The 21628-nt window shown below is 36.0% G+C and overlaps 1 protein-coding gene across 9 annotated transcripts in view; it reads left to right on the top strand.

Moving 5' to 3' along the window:
• The window catches only part of NCOA1 (nuclear receptor coactivator 1), a 279034-nt gene that overhangs the window by 102223 nt on the left and 155183 nt on the right, over positions 1-21628 (top strand). The window contains exon 4 of one of the 9 annotated variants that reach the window (XM_054548294.2): positions 2024-2075. The exons of the other annotated variants lie outside the window; for them this stretch is intronic. The gene's annotated coding sequence lies outside the window, so the exon portion shown is untranslated. The remainder of the gene's footprint in view (positions 1-2023; positions 2076-21628) is intronic. 9 annotated transcript variants of the gene reach the window in all.

Here is a 21628-nt window from a genome sequence, read left to right as displayed (position 1 = left end):
TCAGTGTTACCAGCTTTTTAAACTTCAAATTTGAAAGGCTGCAAATGACCTTTTATTTTGTACTCTTTTGTATTACTAGTGAGATACAAAATGTCCTGTGTTTATTGTGTTTTATCTGTATCCTTTGACCATTTATTGGGTTCTTACTGTTTGTTATCAATCCAGTGTGCTGTTTATATAATAAATATATTAAGCCATTGTCTATAAAAAAAAAAAATAGCTGTGAGGATTTGATCTCTTTAAAAATTAAAAAAAGTTTTCCTGAAATCCCAGTAAATACCTTTTATTTTTTTCTTCCTAGCACGTTAACACAATTTGCAGTCATGTATTTAATGTCTCTTTTCTCCATTAGTTTATAAGCTCCATAAAAGCTTGAGTTTTGTCTGTTTTCTTTATTGTGATATATCCAGTGTCTCATACAGTGCCTGAAACATGATAGGTTCTCAAATGTGAAAGGAATGAATTATTTAATAACTGAAAACGTTGCTAAGAGGTTTGAAAAGACGAGCATTTGATGAAAACTTTTGGAAAAGATTGGTAAGAATGACTTAGGCAGCTTTATATTAAAATGATAGATACCGTTTTAGGCTCAGATTCATATACTTATTAAGCAACCTTGTGCTCTTAATTTTTTTCCAAGTAAGCTTCTGTGTAAAGCAAACTCATTGACCTTGTGAAGAGAATATTATTTGAGTTTATAAGATATTGTCCATAGTAAATAACTAAATTAGCTTTGGGGGATCACTCTTGGGTAAGGTAAAATGATCACCTGAGGTGCTGGGCCTTCTGGGCTGAGAGATCAAGCACCTTGATGGCTCATAGAGAAGTTATCATCTTGAAGCCTTTGCCCAGCCATCAACCTACTCCTTGTTGCTATAGCTTCATTTGATGAAATGTAAGAAAACTGTTTTTCTCTTCAAATTGTTATCCCCTCCTTTTTTTTTTTTTTTTTTTTTTGATACTGTTTTGAACCAGTAACCATGGTTTCTTGTAGAGGCTCCTTGGGAGCTTTAACAACATCAGTCAGTTTCACAGCTGGAAGCAGAGTGATCTAGATAAAAGCATAATAAAAAAGCTTACTGAGGTTTTTCCCCCCTGTTATAACAATTCTTTCATTAGGGAGCACTTTGCATAAAGTGAAATGTTCTCTGTTCCCGCTGAAGTAGACATTTTAATTTAAATTTACAGTAAGGTAGCACCTGGTTCCTTTTTAGAGTCTAGAAAAGGGAGGTGATACTACCATTCACCTGTCCTTCACCTGAACCTACCCTGTCTTTGTCCCCCTTTTTTTTTTTGTTTCTATTTTCTTACCATCTTTCTGGGCCAATGGTGAGTGATAGTAATACTGACATTTGGGGTTCAAGATGGATGAAGTCGTGAAGTTGTAGCTTTGAATTAATGAGGGAAAAAGGAGTTAAGTAGCAATAAAAACTTGATACAGTGTTACCAGGAGTTTATTTGCCAGGATCAAGAAGAGTCAAGGACTGGCTCTTGTCAGAGGGCCAGAGTAAGTAATTTGTTAGAAGTCAACGTTGGCAGCAAGCACTGTCTTGACGGATGGCACTATTGAGAAGGGAAAGGAAATCTATATTTATTAAACTCTTTACAGAAAAGCTTGCCAACCCTCATTGAGATAGACTGGATCAGTCTACCCTGGACTGGATATGAGAATGGTTATATTGTGGGGAAAGCACACTCTTAGGTTATACTGCTTGTGGATATTAGTATAGCAGTGGCATAAAAGGAGGGTGATGGGAATTTGGATGAGAGTAGTGGGTCTTCTGGGCCTTTCTTTATCGAAAGTCTAAACCCTGCCTGTGAAAAGAAACTCCAAATGTAAACATTGAATTTTTATTTTTTTTCACACATTTCTTTGCCCTTCCTACATGTATACCTATGTCCATACTCTCACATGGATTTACTGTAATTCTGTTATTCATATACTTACATAAATGTGAACTTATGCAAGCATCTTAATTGGAAATGACCTTGGAGATCACGTTTCAACATCCTTATTTTACAGGTGGCAAAAACTAAGTCCCTTACAAGTTATATGCCTGGTGTCATAAAAGCAGGTTAGTGGCAAGTTTTGGGAGTAAAGCCCTGGTTCTTTGAATTCCTGTTGTCATGCGTACAGGTATTCACATATGAAGTCTGCCCTATAAGGCCTCACCCAATATGTATCTTTAGCTTTAAGTAGCCTTTCTTAGAAAACTAAAACAGCTGAAGAGGAGAGAAGCATTAAATCTAGATTCTTCTAACTTAACTCTGCTACTGATTATCTTTGCAATTTTTAGGAAGTGTACCATTCTTTGATTAAACAGAAATAAGAATCCAGAAGATAAATTAGAATTATAAAGATTACTGTGGACTAAGATCCTGATATTTGCCTCATTTCCTGATCCCTTTCACAGTGTAATTTATGTGAAGGAAATGTACAATTATTCAAGTAAACACACTACTAGATTCACAATTCCTAAGTATAATAATTTATAAGTGGAACATTGAAGAATCCAGAATTCATGTTGCTGTAAATATGTTACATAAGCTTGTTTAAATGTTTTCCTTTTGTGAATTCAATAAATAGTAATTTGTAATTTATAATAAAACATGCTTAATTTATGATTTCGTAACTTATGGAAAAAAACTTTAAGAAAATTAGGTATCGTTCGATTGAAAAGACAAAAGGAATATACCAGAAATTATAGCCATTTTATTTTCATGTTCCTGATGGGGGTATTGCTGTCACATTTGGGGCAGAGTCATTATTTTTCTCAAATTCAGGATTAGAAAGGTCTTTGCCTTTATTGCATCAGAACATAATCACAGAATTTCTTCTTGCTGGTTCCCTGGGGACACTCTTTAGACAAGAGAAATCCTAGGAGAAATTTGCACAAAGGATGTATGTCAGAAACTAAACTACAAGAGCAGATATTAGCATCCTTTTGGTTTGTTGTGCAGATGGTTTATAAAAACCTTAACATCGGTATTACTTGCCTATTTTTAATTAACCTCTAAAGAATTGTGTAATTGTTACTTATTTCCTTCTCTATGATAAGTCAGCCCTCTCAGCTTTCTTTCCTGATACATTTGAAAGCATTTTAAATTTTATCCTTAGAAATACAAATACTGAACAAATTAATGTTGTAGTTCAACATACTTAACCAATCTTAATTATAAATTGGGATGTGATGAGACTGTTTCACTTTTAAAATACATGATTGATGTTTAATCTTTCAGAAGTTTAAGCTATTATAGTAATGCAATTGCTTATACTTAGTTTTGTGTTTTTATTAAAGTCTTATCTTTAAACGGATTGTCTCATTGAAGAAAATTAAATGGGCCAAATGTTTGTTTAACTTTGGGATTCTAAATAAATATTTTTCTTATAGTTGTTTTATTAGAATTGGGATTGATATTTATGTAATAATAATGGTTTGATTGTCACTTATCTGGAACTCTGATTTACCAGCACAGTTCAATTATCTAAGCTAATATTTTTCAGTTCTTCAAAACCGTGTTTCTATTTGATAGTTGTAAAATCACCTCTTCATCTTTGCTATTGTCTGAAATTTAAAATAAATATAACGTAACTTGTTTTTTAAAAATCAAAAGAATTAGGTAGAAAGTACTGCTTTGTTTTCAAACTTATTAGCACACCTCCAATGTATTGAATTCTATTTAAATTTACAAAACAGAAGTTTCTTACATGAGTTTCATGGACCACTTCAGAGGCTCATTAAATCTCCTGATATTATATATAAAGTTTTATCCATGTGGGAATTCTTTTGAGATGAAATATCTATAGCTTTATTGAAGTCTTGACGCTTTCCATCACCTAAACAAGGTTAAAAACCATTTTTATAGGACCTCTGAAGTATTATACTTTCCAAAAGAATATTTAAGGTAAATTTGCTTTGCTTTCTAGAATCACTTAATTATAGAATCTTGGTGTAGCCAGCCTCCATTTTTACAGATGCCACAAGTTGTGATTTACCCAATGATATTGTAGTTTAATCTTTGTCAAATTAGCAGGGGACACAATGAGGCTTTTTTGGTGTCCTAATTGTTTTTTAGGGCCTTTTTAGCCTTCCAGCCTCTGCATAGAGGTTATTGAGCTCTCAACTAGGCAAGCAGGTATTAGTATTTGAATACAAAGCTTTTATGGGCACAATAGAGATCTCTGATAATTTGCCTCAATTATTTCATGAAGTGTTAATGTGATGCTGTGTCATCTCTTTGCTGTATGTGGTGTATGTTCTTACAGTGTGTATGGAAGCCCCTGTAGTTGCAGAGGAAAATCTGTCTTTGACAGTATCTGTGTTGAGGTAGAATTTCAGGAGTGAGATCATGAGATTTCAGACTATAAGAATCTCAGACCTGTGAGCATTTCATTTATTCATTTAACAAAGATTTATTGTGTGCCTGCTTATGGAGATGTAGGTTTTACTGGTTTTGGGATACCAAAAGAGCCCCATTGTGTCCCCTGCTAATTTGACAAGGATTAAACTACAGTATCATTGGGTAGATCACAACTTGTGGCATCTGTAAAAATGGAGGCTGGCTACACCAAGATTCTGTGATTAAGTGATTCTAGAAAGCAAAGCAAATTTATCTTATAGAATACTTGTGGAAAATTATAAGACTGTGTTCATTTAATAATATCGGTTTAGTTAATATTGGGAAATGTTTTTCTGATTACTTAACCTGAAGAATAAAATGCCATACAGTAATACTGACAGCAGTTCTTACAAAATAGTCCTTAGCATAGTAGTCTCACAGAGTTATGAAATTCTCAGACTACTAGGAATTAAAGAAATCTCCTAATTTAAATATGGGACCAAAGCCAAAAAAAAACTTTGTTTTATTTACCATTTGGTACTATTTGATTAAGATTTGGCTGTCAGGCTTAAGTTAGTGATTTTTTAAATGTTTTAATTTAGAGGTTATGTTTCACATTGTAAACCTAGATCCTGAATTTTTATATTTAGTAATATAAAATGGTATACTTACAAGTGCAAAGGCTACAGCAAATTAATTGAGAGTATTCTTAAATAAACTTAAATTTTAATCATTTTTGTGTATACTTAAGATGATTTCAAAATAAAGGTTTTGTGATTTAATGTGCTATTACATTTCAAAGAGTTAAAGACTTATGCCATTCTACAATATTCATTTTAACTGGTATGCTTGAGGTTTATGAACTGTGAGGTTTTGTGTGTCTTTCCAATCCCTGTTAATCCATTTGGCTTTTCAAACTGGAACAAGATTCTTCAACATTCTAAGTCCTATTTAAAGAATACTTAGCCAGTTCAGCTCATGTAAAGAAATCATCCAAAAGGAATATTAACAATGTAATAATTATATTGTGTTTGTTTTTACACACTGTGCTTTTGTGGTTTTACTTTATATGCGTAGGGTATATAATTGGTTTCCGAGGGTCAATATGTGATGAACAGTGTTTTACCTATGGGAAATGGGGTTCGATTGGTATAGGAACCTCAATTATACATCCTTCCTCTTTGTTCCCATGAATAGTATCCTGAGCTCATAACCTATAACCTTATGATGTTTACATGTTATTTTAATTATCTCTTATCTCAACTAAATCTCCCTCAAATCCTTGAACAGAGACATCAGTTAAATCAACTTTGAATCCTCAGAATGTAGCACACAGCAGACATGCAAATATTTTTTAAATGAATGAATCAATTGTGAGACAGAGGGCTTATCTTGGATCCTCTATAGTCACTAAACAAGATTTTAAACTGGAGAATACTGTATTGGCCAATGGTTATCTGGAAAACCATAATCAATAGGAGTATTGTTTGTGTTTGTGGCAGGGGCTGGGGCTGGGGAAGATTTTCAGAAAATGGCTCAGTAATTGTAGGTGCTGGAGAGTCTGAAATCTGTAGAGAGGGCTGGCAGGCTGGAGACCCAGGGAAGAGTTGTGTTACAACTTGATTCTGAAGGCAGTCCTGAGGCAGAATTCCTTTTTCCTTGGGCAACCTCAGTCTTTTTCTCTTGAAAGCCTTTAACTGATTAGATAAGGCCTACTCATATTATGAAAGATAATCTGCTTTACTCACAGTTACTGATTTAAATATGAATCTCTGTTTTTTTTTTTATTATTATTATACTTTAAGTTCTAGGGTACATGTGCACAACGTGCAGGTTTGTTACATACGTATACATGTGCCATGTTGGTGTGCTACACCCATTAACTCGTCATTTACATTGGGTATATCTCCTAATGCTTTCCCTCCCTTTTCCCCCCTCCCCACAACAGGCCCCGGTGTGTGATGTTCCCCTTCCTGTGTCCAAGTGTTCTCATTGTTCGTTTCCCACCTATGAGTGAGAATATGCAGTGTTTGGTTTTTTGTTCTTGCGATAGTTTGCTGAGAATGATGGTTTCCAGCTTCATCCATGTCCCTACAAAGGCCATGAACTCATCCGTTTTTATGTCTGCATAGTATTCCATGGTGAATCTCATCTAAAGAATACCTTCTCCCAGACAGCTAAGCTGGTGTTTGACCAGATATCTGGGTACAATGACTTAGTTAAATTGACACATAAAATTAACCAATTAAGTGATTAATTTCAGTGGGAAGATTCAGCATTCTCGTAAATGAAATTAGCTATAAAAAATTGAAATTATTATAAGGAATAGTAACAAGTTATAAAAGAAACATTCATTGCTATGGCCAGGAATATGTTGCTATATTGGAATCTTTAAGGGCAGAATGGAAAAAAAATGAAAGCATATGAACAATTATTACATAACATATAAATCAGGAAATTTTAAAGGAGAAATGATCAGAATTTAGGAAAGTATTCTTAAAGGATGTGAATTTTGATAAAATTTTGAAGAAAGTATGCATGCTGTGCATATATGGAGTTGGCAGAGAACCCTGATAAGTAGAGTACCACAGGCCTTATGAGAGGCTTGGGGAAGGAAGGACAGGGAGAAACTGGCGAAGAGCCTTGCGTATACATTTTAAATTTGTTTAGCTGGAGAATTTAAAAAACAAAAACCAAAAACTTCTTCTAGGAGTTAATTAGGAAGGAAGAGATTAAATGAAAACATTTCTTCTACATTTTTCTTTTTTTTAATTTTAAGAAATTATTTTAGATTCAAGGGGTACATGTGCAGTTTTGTTACATGGGTATATTGCATAACTCTGGGGTTTGGGCTTCTATTGAACTCATCGTTCAAATAATCAAGACAGTACCCAATTGGTAGTTAAAAAAACAAAAAATTTCTTAAAGGTCTAGTTTTACATGTATGATGGACTAGAGTGGTTGCTAAGCCCAAGCACAGGAGATGAGGACCTGAACAAAGATTTATAAATAGAAACAAAATCCAAATAGAGAATTGAGACTTCTCAGAGATTGCTGAGAGAATTGACAGAACTTTGTGATTTAATGTTGGAGACAACACAAGAGAGGATATACTAATTTTGCCTAAATTGTCAACCTAGTATTGTAAGAATGATGTTGTTAATTTTGACAGTGATGTGGAAATTTACCAAGATGGGCAAATGGAATATAAGGAATGATGTACACATGTGACTCAGATATTCTGTGGGGCGAAAGTGGTTTTATCATTGTATTCCAACATACTGGACATTCTGAGACACAAAATATGGTATCTTCCTATTAAGGGATATTATTCTACTAGGTGAAACTGGCATACTTTTATTATAAACTTCATAGTATAACATATAATATTTGAAGATATCAGATATATCACATAAATGGTAAATCATCTCTCTCAGTGTAGTCAGTGTCTACTGTGACAAAGCAACAAAAACTGTAGCAGTTTAAAGTGGGAAGGTATTTACACGTATTTTCTGGGAAGGATTTATGAGTGTCTCAGATGGAGGCCCTTATAGCTAGGATTTTTAAAAGCTTTATTTACACAGTGGGGCAAATAGGGAAGCAGAAAGCCCCACAAGTTGGAGGCTTAGCTATGACTTAAATATACTACATGTTTTTTTCCCTAAACTATTAATTTGGAATATCTTATAACTTATGTACAGCCCTTTTACTATTTTATTATGTATGATTCATCTTTTTTTGTTGTTGTTGTTGAGACCAAGTCTTACTCTTTTGCCCAGGCTGGAGTGCAATGGCATAAGTGACCTTGGCTCACTGCAAACCTCCGCCTCCTGGTTCAAGCGATTCTCGTGCCTCAGCCTCCCGAGTAGCTGGGATTACAGGTGCCCACCACCACGTCTGGCAAATTTTTGTATTTTTAGTAGAGATGGGGTTTCACCATGTTGGCCAGGTTAGTCTTGAACTCCTGACCTCAGGTGATCCACCTGCCTCCGCCTCCCAAACTGCTGGGATTACAGGTGTGAGCCCAGGCGATTAATCATTTTTATATGCCTCAGCCTTAGTCCTATTATATAAATCAGAGCCCTGTAGCTTCACTTTTATAAAATCCTTTTATTGCGTACTCCCCATTCCCTTCTTTAGTCTATCAGTCGCAGAAATTCATCAAAGTATTGGGCATTTCTTGGGAGCAGCATTGAGATTATTTTGTTGTTGTTGTTGTTGTTGTTGTTTTTGAGGCAGGGTCTGGCTCTGTCGTCCAGGCTGGAGTGCAGTGGTGGTGCAATGTTGGCTCACTGCAACCTCTGCCTCCCTGACCCAAGCCATCCTACTGCCTCAGTCTCTTGAGTAGCTGAGACTACAGGCATGTGCCACCACGCCCTGCTAATTTTTTGTATTTTTTGTAGAGACGGGGTCTTGGCATGTTGTCCAGGCTGGTCTCAAACTCCTGAGCTCAAGTGATCCACACACCTTGGCCTCCCAAAGTGCTGGGATTACAGGCTTGAGCCACCGCACCTGTCTGCATTGAAATTATTATGTTTTTTATTTCCCATTCGTTGTTATTTTGTTGTTACTTAAACTGTGTATGCCTTTGCTTTCATTACTTTCTTTGCCCATAGTCCTGACAATGGCATTAATTGGGATATTCCTTGGGCCAGAGATACATATTCTTACTATTGTCACTGTGCTTGAGCCTACATCCTCTTGCTTTCTTTCCAGATAGGAGTTTCTTTCGGTGATAGTATTTATTCCTGTGCTTGTTTCTCAAGCCCTATTCTAATTTCCATCCTCCAAACCTTATTGCCTCTTACTGTTATTACTCTCATAGTAAATATCTTCTTTGGATTGCATTCATAGCAATTCATATGATACACATAGAATGTGAATTACTGAAATAAAACTATTCTGTTTACCTCACAATATTCTGTACCTCAGTTTTCGTTAAGTCAAACTGATTTTCTCTGCAAGTAGTTTGTGTTTTCAGTGTTTCAGTACATGTTATTATCTTACAGTATGGAAATATTATCTAGTAGTATAAAGATTTGTCACATAAATTTACTAGAAAAATAGAATGTTTTAAATATCCATGCAATTTACATGGGAAGCTTTACACAGTTGTATAGTTTTAGTGTTTTTTTTTTTTTAATGCTGTTCATTTATAAGAGTTAATGAGTCAGTGAAACTACATTTTTAACAATACTAGGAGAAAAGGATTTAATAGATCTTTAACATCTTCTGGGTTTTTTTGTTTGTTTTTGATAGAACCTCACTCTGTCACCCAGGCTAGAGTACAGTGGTACAATCAGAGCTCACTTTAACTTCCAACTCCTGGGCTCAAGTGATCTTCCCACTTCAGCTTTCCAAATAGCTGGCACTACAAATATGTACCACCATGCCCAGCTAAGTTTTTAAAAAAAGTTTTAGAGATGGCATCTCACTATGTTGACCAAGCTGGTCTCGAACTCCTGGCTGCAAGCTGTCCTTTCACCTCTGCCTCCTAAAGTGCTGGGATTACAGCCATGAGCCACTACATCTGGTCAGATCCATAACATCTTAATGCCACGTCTTTTTCTGACAGTTTTATTGATTGGCATTACTCTAGAGATCATTCTTTGGAAAACAGCTCCTCCTTCCTCCTTTTTTTTTTTTTTTTTTTTTTTGTTTTCTTTCTTTCTTCTTTTTTTGAGATGGAGTCTTGCTCTGTCGCCCAGGCTAGAGTACAGTGGCGTGATCTCAGCTCACTGTAACCTCCACCTCCCGGGTTCAAGCAATTCTCCTGCCTCAGCCTTCTGAGTGGCTGGGATTACAGGCACACACCACCAAACCCGGCTAATTTTTTTTTGTGTTTTAGTAGAGACAGGGTTTCACCGTGTTGCCCAGGCTGGTCGTAAACTCTTGAGCTCAGGCAGTCCACCTCCCTTGGCCTCCCAAAGTGCTGGGATAACAGGCGTGAGCCACTGTGCCCGGCCCCCTCCTCCTTTCTTTACTGGAAGTCAGAATACAAGAATTCCTTCCTTATCAGGTGGTTTAATCTTTGTTGGAATTATTACGCCTTCACCGTTTAATTTTTTCTTGTTACTTCTTCTGTCGTTTCAAAAAATACTCATTATAATTAAAATTTAGGAAGAACACTAACTACAATTTGCTGACAAGTCATGTGATTGGGGAAGAATAGCAACAAGTATTTGGATTGTTAAGTAGTAAAGTTTAGCAAGTTTAAAGTAAAGGCAGGGTCTCAGTTTGTCTCCCAGGCTGGAATGCAGTGGCGTAATCTCAGGTCACTGCAGCCTCGACCTCTCAGGCCCAAGCAGTTCTCCCACCTCAGCCTCCCCAGTAGCTGGGACTACAGGGGTGCGCCACCATACCCGGCTAATGTTTTAATTTTTTGTAGATATGGGGTCTCACCATGTTGCCCAGGCTGGTCTCAAACTCCTAAGCTCAAGCAATCTGCCTGCCTCAGCCTGCCTAAGTGCTGGGATTACGGGCATGTGCCACTGTGCCTGGCAACAGTAAGGTTTTAAAAAATAAACTCTAAATCGTTTTCCAAATTTACGTAGTAACTAGCACTTTCTTGAATATTTCTTTAGGTAATCAAGACAATAAATATATTTTGGCTAATAAATAAGTAAGGTTAAATTAAAAATTTAAGTTATTTTTAAATAAAATACTTAAATATTATTTAAATAAAACATTTTAAATAAAATATTCTCCAATTTCTTTAATCATTTTATAAAAATTTGTTATCCTCCATATAAAAGTAGATATAAAAACATTGTTTAGTATGTTAATGTGAACTAAGCAGTGTCATGTACATCAGCCTCAGAAATGGAATTTTACCAATACTATGGAAACTCCCTGCGTAAGCCTGTCTCAACTTATTCCTCTTCCTGCACTGTTCCCCATTGTGTGAACACTATGCTGAATTTTGACTGTTATGCTCTTGATTTTAAAAAAGGTTTTACTGCATATGTATCTATTCCTAAATTATCTGTTGATCCACTTATTTTATCAAACTTTTTAAAAAAGATAAGACGTACCTACAAGATATTGTGGGTTCAGGTCCAGACTACCACAATAAGGCAAATATTGCACTAAAGTGAATCACACAAATTTTTTGCTTTCCCAGTGCTTATAAAAGTTACATTTATGCTATACTGTAGTCTATCAAGTGTGCAATAGCATTATGTCTAAAAAATACGTACATACCTTAATTAAAACATACTTTGTTGCTGAAAATTGCTAACGATTACGTGAACTTTCAGTGAGTCATAATCTTTTTGCTGGTAGAGGGTCTTACCTCAATGTTGATGGTTGCTGACTAATCAGAATGGTGGTTGCTGAAGATTGGAATGCTTGTGGCAATTTCTTCAAATAAGACAGTGAAGTTTGCTGCATCAATTGACTCTTCCTTTCACAAAAGATTTCTCTGTAACGTGATGCAATTTGATAACATTTTTACTCACAGTATATCTTCTTTTAAAATTGGAGTTAATCTTCTCAAACTCAGCCACTGCTTTACCAAGTTTATGTAATATTCTAAATCCTTTGTTGTCATTTCACCAATGTTCACACAGTATCTTCACCAGAAGTAGGTAACATTTTTAAAAACCACTTTCTTTGCTTATTCATAAGAAGCATCTCCTTATCCATTAATGTTTTATCATGAGATTGCAGCAATTTAGTCACTTTTCAGGCTCCATTTCGAATTCTGGTTCTCTTGCTGTTTTTACCATATCTGCGATTACTTCCTCTACTGAAGTCTTGAACCCATAAAAGTCATCCATGATGGTTGGAACCAATCTATTCCAGGCTCCTGTTAATGTTGATATTTGATCTCCCATGAATCACAAATGTTCTTAATGGCATCCAGTATGATGAAGCCTTTCTAGAAGGTTTTTAGTTACTTTGCCCAGATCCATCAGAGGAATTACTATTTATGGCAGTTACAGCCTTATATAATATATTTCTTAAATAATAAGATTTGATAGTTAAAATTACTCCTTGATCCATGGGCTGCAGAGTGGATGTTATGCTAGCAGGCAGGAAAACACATTAATCTCCTTGTACATCTCCATCAGAGTTCTTGGGTGGCCAGGTGCATTGTGAATGAGCAGTAATATTTTGAAAGAAATCTTTTTTTCTGAGCAGTAGGTCTTAACAGTGGGCTTAAAATATTCATTAAACTATGCTATAAACAGATGTGCTGTCATCTAGGATTTGTTGTTATAGCACACAGGCCAAGTAAATTAAACGTAATTCTTAATGGCCATAGGATTTTTGGAATAGTCACTGTGCACTGTCTTTACCTTCAAGTCACCAGCTGCATTAGCCCCTAATAAGAGTTAAGTTAGCCTGTTCTCTGAAGCTTTGAAGCCGGGCATTGATGTCTCCTCTCTAACTATGAAAGTCCTGAATGGCATCTTCTTCCAGTAGAAGGCTGTTTCATCTACATTGAAATCTGCTGTTTAGTGTGGCCACTTTCATCATAGTTAGATCTTCTGGATAACTTGCTGCAGTATGTCCATCAGCACTTGCTGCTTCACCTTGCACTTTTATGTTATGGAGACAGCTTCTTTAACCATCATGAACCAATCTCTGTTAGCTTCAAACTTCTGCAGCTTCTTCATCTCACTGTCTTCATAGAATTGAAGATAGTTGGAGGTCTTGCTCTGGATTAGTTTTTGGCATAAGGGAATGCTGTGGCTGGTTTGATCTATCCAGACCACTAAAACTTTACCCCTGTGAGCAACAAGGCTGTTTTGCTATCTTATCATTTGTGTGTTCACTGGAGTAGCACTTCAGATTTCCTTCAAGAACTTTTCCTTTGCACTCACAACTTGGCTGACTAGTGTAAGAGGCCTAGTTCCAGCCTGTCTTGGCTTTTGACATGCCTTTTTCTCTAAGCTTAATCATTTCTAGCTTTTGATTTAAAGTGAGAGACATGTGACTCTTTCTTTCACTTGAACAGTTAAAGGCTATTGTAGGGTTATTAATTGACCTAATCTTAGTATTATCGTGTCTCAGGTAATAGGGAGATGGCTGGTTTGGTGGAACAGTTAGAACATATACATTTGTTGATTAAGTTCACTGCCTTATATGGGCTTGCATGTTCATGGTGCCCCAAAACAATTACAGTAGTAAAATCAAAGATCACTGATTACAGATCACCATAAGACAGATAATAATAATGAAAAAGTTTGAGATATTGTGAGGTTTTCTAAAATGTGACACAAAGGCACAAAGTGAACACATGCTTTTGGAAAAATGGCACCGACAGACTTGCTTGGATCAGGGTTGCCACAAACCTTCAATTTGTAAAAAACACAATATCTGCAAAGCACAGTAAGTCAAAGTGCAATAAAAGGAGGTATGCCTGTATATTGTACATATTCTACTATCTACCTCTTAAGTTTTTAAAAATTTTTAAGTTTTATTTATGTTTCTCTGTAGGACATTTGTTTTCCTGGCTTTATACTATTCAGTTAAGGGTATGTGACAGTTTGTTCTATTGTTGATTAATACATTGTTTTTTTCTACTATGAACAATCGAGCTATGAGTATTCTTATTTTGTGGTATGCATGTGCAAAAGTATCTCTTCCTAGAAGTAGAATTGCTGAGTTATGGGGTTTGTGCATATTCAATTTCAGATAATGCCAAATTATTTTCCATTTTGGTTTGTGGCAGAGGGTGGCTAGATATACACTGAAAATTTCCTCTTCTTCCTGGGCACAGAGTTAGGTTGAATTTTCCACCTCTCTTGCATCAGGAATGGCCATGTAAATGAATTCTAGTCAGTAGAATGTAAGTAGAAGTAATCTATGCCACTTTTACGCCTGGCCCACAAAAATCTGCCATGCATCATCATTCAGTTTCTCTTCTCCCATCTTTTGGCCAAGTTTTGTTTCTTTCATACCAATTCCTGTACCTTTTCCTACCTGTTACTGTGCTGGCTAGACTTGTACAGCGTTGGATAGAAGTGGGGATTAATGAGTGTTATTTCTAATTTTAAAGAGCATGCTTCATATACTTCACAAATATCTACAGTACATTCTGTGTTCTCTAGATTACCTTTATGAAGCAAGGAAGTTCTCTTTAAGTTTTTTTTTTTTTTAATTTATCAGGAATGCTGAATTTAATCTGATGTTTTACCAGTAATGATTGAGATGAACATTTGGGATTTCTCTTTTGTTTCCTTAATCTTGTGAATGATATTTATACCTTCATAATTTTTATTTTATTATTATTATTATTATCATTATTATTATTATTTTGGTGACAGAGTCTCACTCCGTTGCCAAGGCTGGAGTGCAGTGGCGCAATCTCGGCTCACTGCAACCTCCACCTCTCGGGTTCGAGAGATTCTCCTGTCTCAGCCTCCCAAGTAGCTGAGATTACAGGCGCCTGCCACCATGCCCAGCTAATTTTTGTATTTTTAGTAGGGACAGGGTTTCACTATGTTGGCCAGGCTGGTCTTGAACTCCTGAGCTCAGGTCATCCACCCGCCTCAGCCTCCCAGTGTTGGGATTACAGGCATGAGCCACCACGCCTGGCCTTATACCTTCATAATGTTAAACTGCACTTATATTTCTAGCATAAACTCAGCTTGATCATGAGATATATTAATCTTTTGTTCATCACTTTCTTCAGTTTGAAGTATTTTTTGCTGTCTCTATTTTTTCAGTCTTAGTTTGGATAGTGAGAAATACCATGTTATATGAGTATTTCAGATACTCCCAAACTTTCCAGTTCATGGTGTCCTCCAGTCAAAGAAATACCTAACAGCTACATTTATTTAGTTTCAAACAAGTTAGTATTTATGTCCTTATAACTTATTAGTTATTTGAAAAAATCATATGCATAAATTCAATATATTTTTATTTTAATTGTAAATAACCACAGTCCCTTGCTAATGGGATATGTGTGCACCTCAGAGCAATGCATAACTTCTCAAACCTTGGAATCAGACAAGGCATTGCCATTGCCACCCTCACTTCTTGTTCCATGTTGATTTTCACTCGGGGATGCTCTTTTTCACAGCAACTACCATAAACTCAGATTTATAAGGATAACACATCATTGAAAGGAAAGTGGTACTATTTAATTTTGAAATTATTTGGTGTCAGACAGATGTTGTATAGCATAATTTGGGAAACCCTGAATTTTGGAGAGTGAATAGTTAGAATGTGAACAGTGAGGGGTACTGTGTTTTTTTTAGTCTATTTGATATTTATATTTTATTAAGTAAGATAAGTTGGAATAACAGGATATCAGCTATATCTTTAATAAAATTTGCTATAGTCATTTTCTGTGTTGAGTTTTGAATTATGACGGATACTTGTGTTTTATGTACAGTTTTGCATCTATGATCAAGAGTGAGATTGGCTGGGCGCACGGTGGCTCACACCTGTAATCCCAGCACTTTGGGAGGCCAAGGCGAGCAGATCATGAGGTCAGGAGATCAAGACCATCCTGGCTAACACGGTGAAACTCCATCTCTACTAAAAATACAAAAAAATTAGCCGGGTGTAGTGGCGGGTGCCTGTAGTCCCAGCTACTCAGGAGGCTGAGGCAGGAGAATGGCGTGAACCCAGGGGGCGGAGGTTGCAGTGAGCCGAGATAGTGCCACTGCACTCCAGCCTGGGCGACAGAGCTAGACTCTGTCTAAAAAAAAAAAAAAAGTGAGATTCACCTACTTTCATTTCTTACACTATTTGGTTTTGGTATTAAGGTTATACTGGCTTCATAAAATGAGTTGGGGAATGAATATTTTCTCTTTCTTGAAGAGTTTACATAAGACTGAAATTGTTCTTTGAGTTTGGTAAAACTCAACTTTCTTTGTGAGATTTTAAAAAATTATTATGGTTGAATTCGTTTTTCTTTTTGCATACCTGTATTTCCTTATTTACTGTAATACCATACAATACACCTTTAAGGCTGGACAATCTTATACCAAGAACACAAAACAAAGCCTGTTTGGAGTTGATTCTAAGTAGGTTTATCGCTTAGTCACCAAATCTTGTACTTTTAAGCAAAACTAACTCATAGTTTTAGAGAAGATTTTAAACTATTGATTTAGTTTCCTTCATGACTATAGGATTATTTAGTCTTTTCATGTGTTTTTGTGTCATCTTTCAAAAAACAACTTTTTTAGCAATAATTTTACATTTACAGAAGACTTGCAAGAATACTATATTGAATTCCCATATACTCCTCACCTAGTTCCCTTATTATTATTATTATTATTATTATCATTATTATTATTATTATTATTATTTTGAGACAGTCTTGCTCTGTCTCCCAGGCTGGAGTGCAGTGGCGCGATCTCTGCTCACTGCAATCTCCGCCTCCTGGGTTCAAGCAATTCTCCTGCCTCAGCCTCCTAAGTAGCTGGGACTACAAGCACGTGCTAATTTTTTGTATTTTTAGTAGAGACGGGATTTCACCGTGTTAGCCAGCATGGCCTCTATCTCTTGACCTTGTGACCTGTCCACCTCGTCCTCCCAAAGTACTGGGATTATATGCGTGAGCCACCATGGCTGGCCAGTTCTCCCATTATTAACATTTGCATTACCATGGTACATTTGTCAAAACTAAGAGACTGACACTGGCTCACTGAACTTGAGACCTTATTTAGATTTCAACAGGTTTTTTTGTTTTGTTTTTTCTTGTTGTTGTTGTGTTTTTTGTTTTTTTTTTTTCATGTATATCCTATATCCTCTTTCTGTCCAGGGTTCCCAGAGTATCACATTGTATTTAATTGTCATGTCTTCCCAGTCTCCTCTGGTCTATGACACTTTCTGGTTTTCCTTATTTTTGTGACCTTGACAGTCTTGAGGAGTACTGGCCAGATATTCTCTCTGTTGGGGTTTGTCCGATGTTTTTCTTGTGAGGTTGTGGGAAGACTACCATAGAGAGGAAAGGCCCTTCTCATCACATCATTTTAGGGGGCACTTAATATCCATGACATCACTGATGGTGTTAAATTAACCTCCATCACTTGGTAAAATAGTGATTGCCGTGTTACTCACTGTAAAGTCATTATTTTTTCTTTTCCCTACTTAATTGTTGTTTGAAAGCAAGTTACTAAATCACCTTCAAGGGGTGAGGACATGGGAATTAAGTTTCACCTCCCAGAGGGAGGAGTAGCTACATAAATTATTTGGAATTCTTCTGTAAGAAAGGTTTATTTCTTGTTCTCCATTTAAAATATTTATTTAACCATATGTTTATATCAGTGTGTCCTAGGTTAGTTTTAGTGGGTTATGTATCTTTTTAATTGAATTTACTGGTTACATTTGTTTTCAAATCTGTTACTTAAATGTTTTCAACAAAAACATTGATCTTTGCTTTCTCAGTTGTTAAGTTCTCCCTTTCATTTATAATTACCTTGTATTATTTTCTTTCTTGATCTCATTGGCAGGATTTTTAAAAGTCATTTCAAAGAACCAGGCTGGGTGTGGTGGAGCAGGGCCATCCCAGCAACTCTGGAGGCTGAGACTAGGAGGATTGCTGGAGCCCAGGAGTTAAAAGGCTGCAGTGTGCTATGATCATGCTTGTGAATAGCCACTGCACCTCCAGCCTGGGTAACATAGCAAGACCTCATCTCTTAAAAAATAAAAAAGGACCAACTTTTGGTTTAATTATTCTCTTTATTGTGCATTTGATTTCTGTTTCATCAATTTGTGCTTTTATATTTGTGCCTTTTTTTTTCTTGGTGAGGAAATTCTTTCTGGTAACTTCTTAGACATTTAGCTCAGTTTTCAGTCATTCTTTTCTAATGAAAGCATTGATGGGAATACATTCTCTGAGTATTGCTTTTACTACATTTTATGATTTTGAAATGTAGTGTTTTCATAATTTTTCCATTCTTGGTTTTAAAAATATTTATAATTTTTTCCTTGAGTCATATGTTATTTAGTGATACGGTTTTAAGTTTTGAAATGTATGACAATTTTATGTCTTTTTCTTATTGGCTTTGATTTCATTGCATTGTGATCAGGGAATGTAGTCTTTCTGGTAGTAATTGTTCCGTTTTCTCTACCATGTCTTTTAACCTCTCTTTCATTGTTTTCATTTCTTTGTGACTGTAGGCTGCATTCTTTTTTTTTTTTTTGAGACAGAGTCTCTGTCGCTCAGGCTGGAGTGCAGTGGTGCGATCTCCGCTCACTGCAACCTCCACCTTCTGGTTCAAGTGATTGTCCTGCCTCAGCCTCCCAAATAGCTAGGACTGCAGGCACTTGCCACCACGCCCAGCTAATTTTTTGTATTTTTTCTTTTTTTTTTTTTTTTTTTAGTAGAGACAGGGTTTTACCATGTTAGCCAGGATGGTCTTGATCTTCTAACCTCGTAATCCACCCACCTCGGCCTCCCAAAGTGCTGGGATTATAGGCGTGAGCCACAGCGCCCAGCCTTTAGGCTGCATTCTGAATTGTTTTGTCATTTCTGTGTAACAATTCACTGACTCTGTTTATTTACTTCTTCCATTATGATTTTACTTGTGATGTTTTTCAATTCTAGTAGTTCTGTTTGATTATTTTTCAGATTTGCCCATTCATTTTTTATATTCTCTCGAGCTTTAGTATTTTTATTTGTTCCATCTTTTTCTCTTAATATATTAAACATATTTAATATTCTATATTTGATAATTCTAATATCTGAAATTTTATAACAAATTTTGTTGTTTGTTTTCTCTGGCCCTTTCCAATAGTGCCTTATTTACTTGTATTTATTGTGTGTGTTTTTTTTTTTTTTTTTTTTTGAATCATGAACTTCTTTTTTTTAATTGGAACCCTGTGTAACTGTGGTAACTGTTTAGACTTGGGTTCACAGTGCATTCCTCCAGGGAAGATTTTTTATTTCCTTCTACTATGTGCTTGGAGTTCGGGGTCTATGAACATAGGTTTTAACTTGAAATTTTCCCCTTTTAAAAAATTTTTTAACTTTTGTTTTAGATTCAGGGGGTACATGTGCAGGTTTGTTACATGGGTATATTGTGTGATGCTGAGGTTTGGGGTGTGAATGACCCTGTCACCCAGGTAGTGAGCATAGTACCCAACAGTTAATTTTTTAACCCTTGCTCGCATCTCTCCCTCCCTGCTCTGTTAGTCCCGGTGTCTATTGTTGCCATCTTTATGTCCATGAGTGCCCAATGTTTAGTTCCCACTCATAAATGAGAACATGCAGTATTTGGTTTTCTGTTCCCTTGTTAATTTGCTTAGAGTAATGGCCTGCAGTTGCATCCATGTTGTCGCAAGTGGCGTGATTTTATTTTCTTTTACAGCTGCATAATATTTCGGAGTATACGTGTACCACACTTAATTTGTCTGATCTACTGTTGGGCATCTAGGTTGACTTTATGTTTTTGCTATTGTAAAGAGTGCTGCAGTGAACATAAGAGTGCATGTGTCTTTTTGGCATAACAATTTATATTCTTTTGGATATGTACCTAGTATTGGGTTGGCTGGGCCAAATGGTAGTTCTGTTGTAAGTTATTTGAGAAACCTCCATACTGCTTTCCATAGTGGGTGAAGTAATTTTCATTCCCACTAACAATGTATAAGCATTCCCTTTTTTGTTTTATGAAGTTGGTGCTCCAGTGGGTTTATATTTAGGATAGTTAAGTCTTTTTGTTGAATTGAACCCTTTATTGTAATATAATATCCTTCTTTGTTCTTTTTTTACTGTTATTTTAAAGTCTCTTTTTTATGATGTAAGACTTGCAACCCCTACTCCTTTTTGTTTTTCATTTACATGATAGATCTTTCTCCAACCCTTTACTTTGAGCCCATGGGTATTGTTACATGCGGGATGGGTCTCTTGAAGGCAACAGATAGATAGGTCTTTTTTTTTTAATCCAATTTATCTCTGTGCCTTTTAAGTGGGGCATTTAAACCATTTACATTCACAGTTAATATTGATATGTGAGGTTTTGATCCTATTGTGAAGTTGTTAGCTAGTCACTGTAGTTTCTATTGTGTGGTTGCTTTATAGGGTCTGTGAGCTGTGTGCTTAATTGTGTTTTTGTGGTAGAAGGTTATTTTTCTTTCATTTCCATGTTTAGAATTCCCTTAAGGATCTCTTTTAAGGCTGGTCTAGTGGTAACAAATTCTCTAGTGCTTGCTTGTCTGGAAAAGATTTTATTTCTTCTTTGCTTATGAAGCTTAGTTTGGCAGGATATTGAATTCTTGGTTGGAATTACTTTAAGAATGCTGAAAATAGGCCCCCAATCTTACACAGTTTCTGCTGAGAAGTCCACTGCTAGCCTGATGGGATTTCCTCTGACCTTTTTCTCTGACTGCCTTTAAAACTTTTTCATTAGCATTGACCTTGAATCATTTTGTGATTATATGTCTTATTGATGTTTGTTTTGTGTAGTATCTCACAGGTGTTCTCTGAATTTCTTGTATCTGCATGTCTACCTCTCTTGCAAGATTAGGGAAATTTTTTGAATTATTCCCTCAAATATGTTTTCCAGGTTGTTTGCTTTTTCTCCATCTCAGGATTGCCAGCAATTAGTAGATTTGGTTGCTTTACATAATCCCATATTTGTTAAAGACTTTGTTCCTTTTTTTGAATTCTTTTTTCTTTATTTTTGTCTAACTAGATCAGTTCAAAAGAGCAGTCTTCAAGCTCTGAAATTCTTTCTTCTGCTTGGTCCAGTATATTGATAAAGCTTTCCCTAATATTTTGAAATTCCTTAAGTGAGTTTTCAATTCCAGAAGTTCTGATTGACATCTTTTTAAGGTATTTATCGCTTCCTTCATTTCTTAGAATGATTTAGAAGTTTCTTTGTGTTGATTTTCAACCTTTTTTTGGATCCCAATGAGCTTCCTTGTAATTCATGCTTTGAATTCTTTATCTGTCATATCTGAGTTTCCATTTTGGTTAGGGACCATTGCTGGAGAGCTAGTGTGATTATTGAGTGGTGTCACTACAATCAGATTTTTCGTTTGGCCAGAATTCTTGCACTGGTTCCTTCTCATCTGGAGACACTGGCAGTTTTGATTTTTGTAATTATTTTCATGCAGGTAGGATTTTTTCTTTTTTTGTTCCTGTCCCTGTAATATTTTTTTTTTCTTTCCCTTTCCATTCCCCAACTCCCTATGGGATATGATTGTAGAGAATGCTGGGTAGCATCTTTTGGCTTTGCTTCTATAGCCTTATGTACTTCTTTGGGCACATTTTATATTGGGCTGTAGGGTTCAACCTACAAGCCAGCAGATGGCACTTACGGGTAAGATCACTTAGCCAGCTGTAGCCAGTGTGACTAGGTATACGCTTGATACTTGT

The sequence above is a fragment of the Pongo abelii genome, chromosome 12 (assembly GCF_028885655.2).
Source record: "Pongo abelii isolate AG06213 chromosome 12, NHGRI_mPonAbe1-v2.0_pri, whole genome shotgun sequence".
Classification (NCBI taxonomy): domain Eukaryota; kingdom Metazoa; phylum Chordata; class Mammalia; order Primates; family Hominidae; genus Pongo; species Pongo abelii.
Note: the sequence above shows the minus strand (reverse complement) of the source record. Positions and strands in the feature narration are given on the sequence as shown.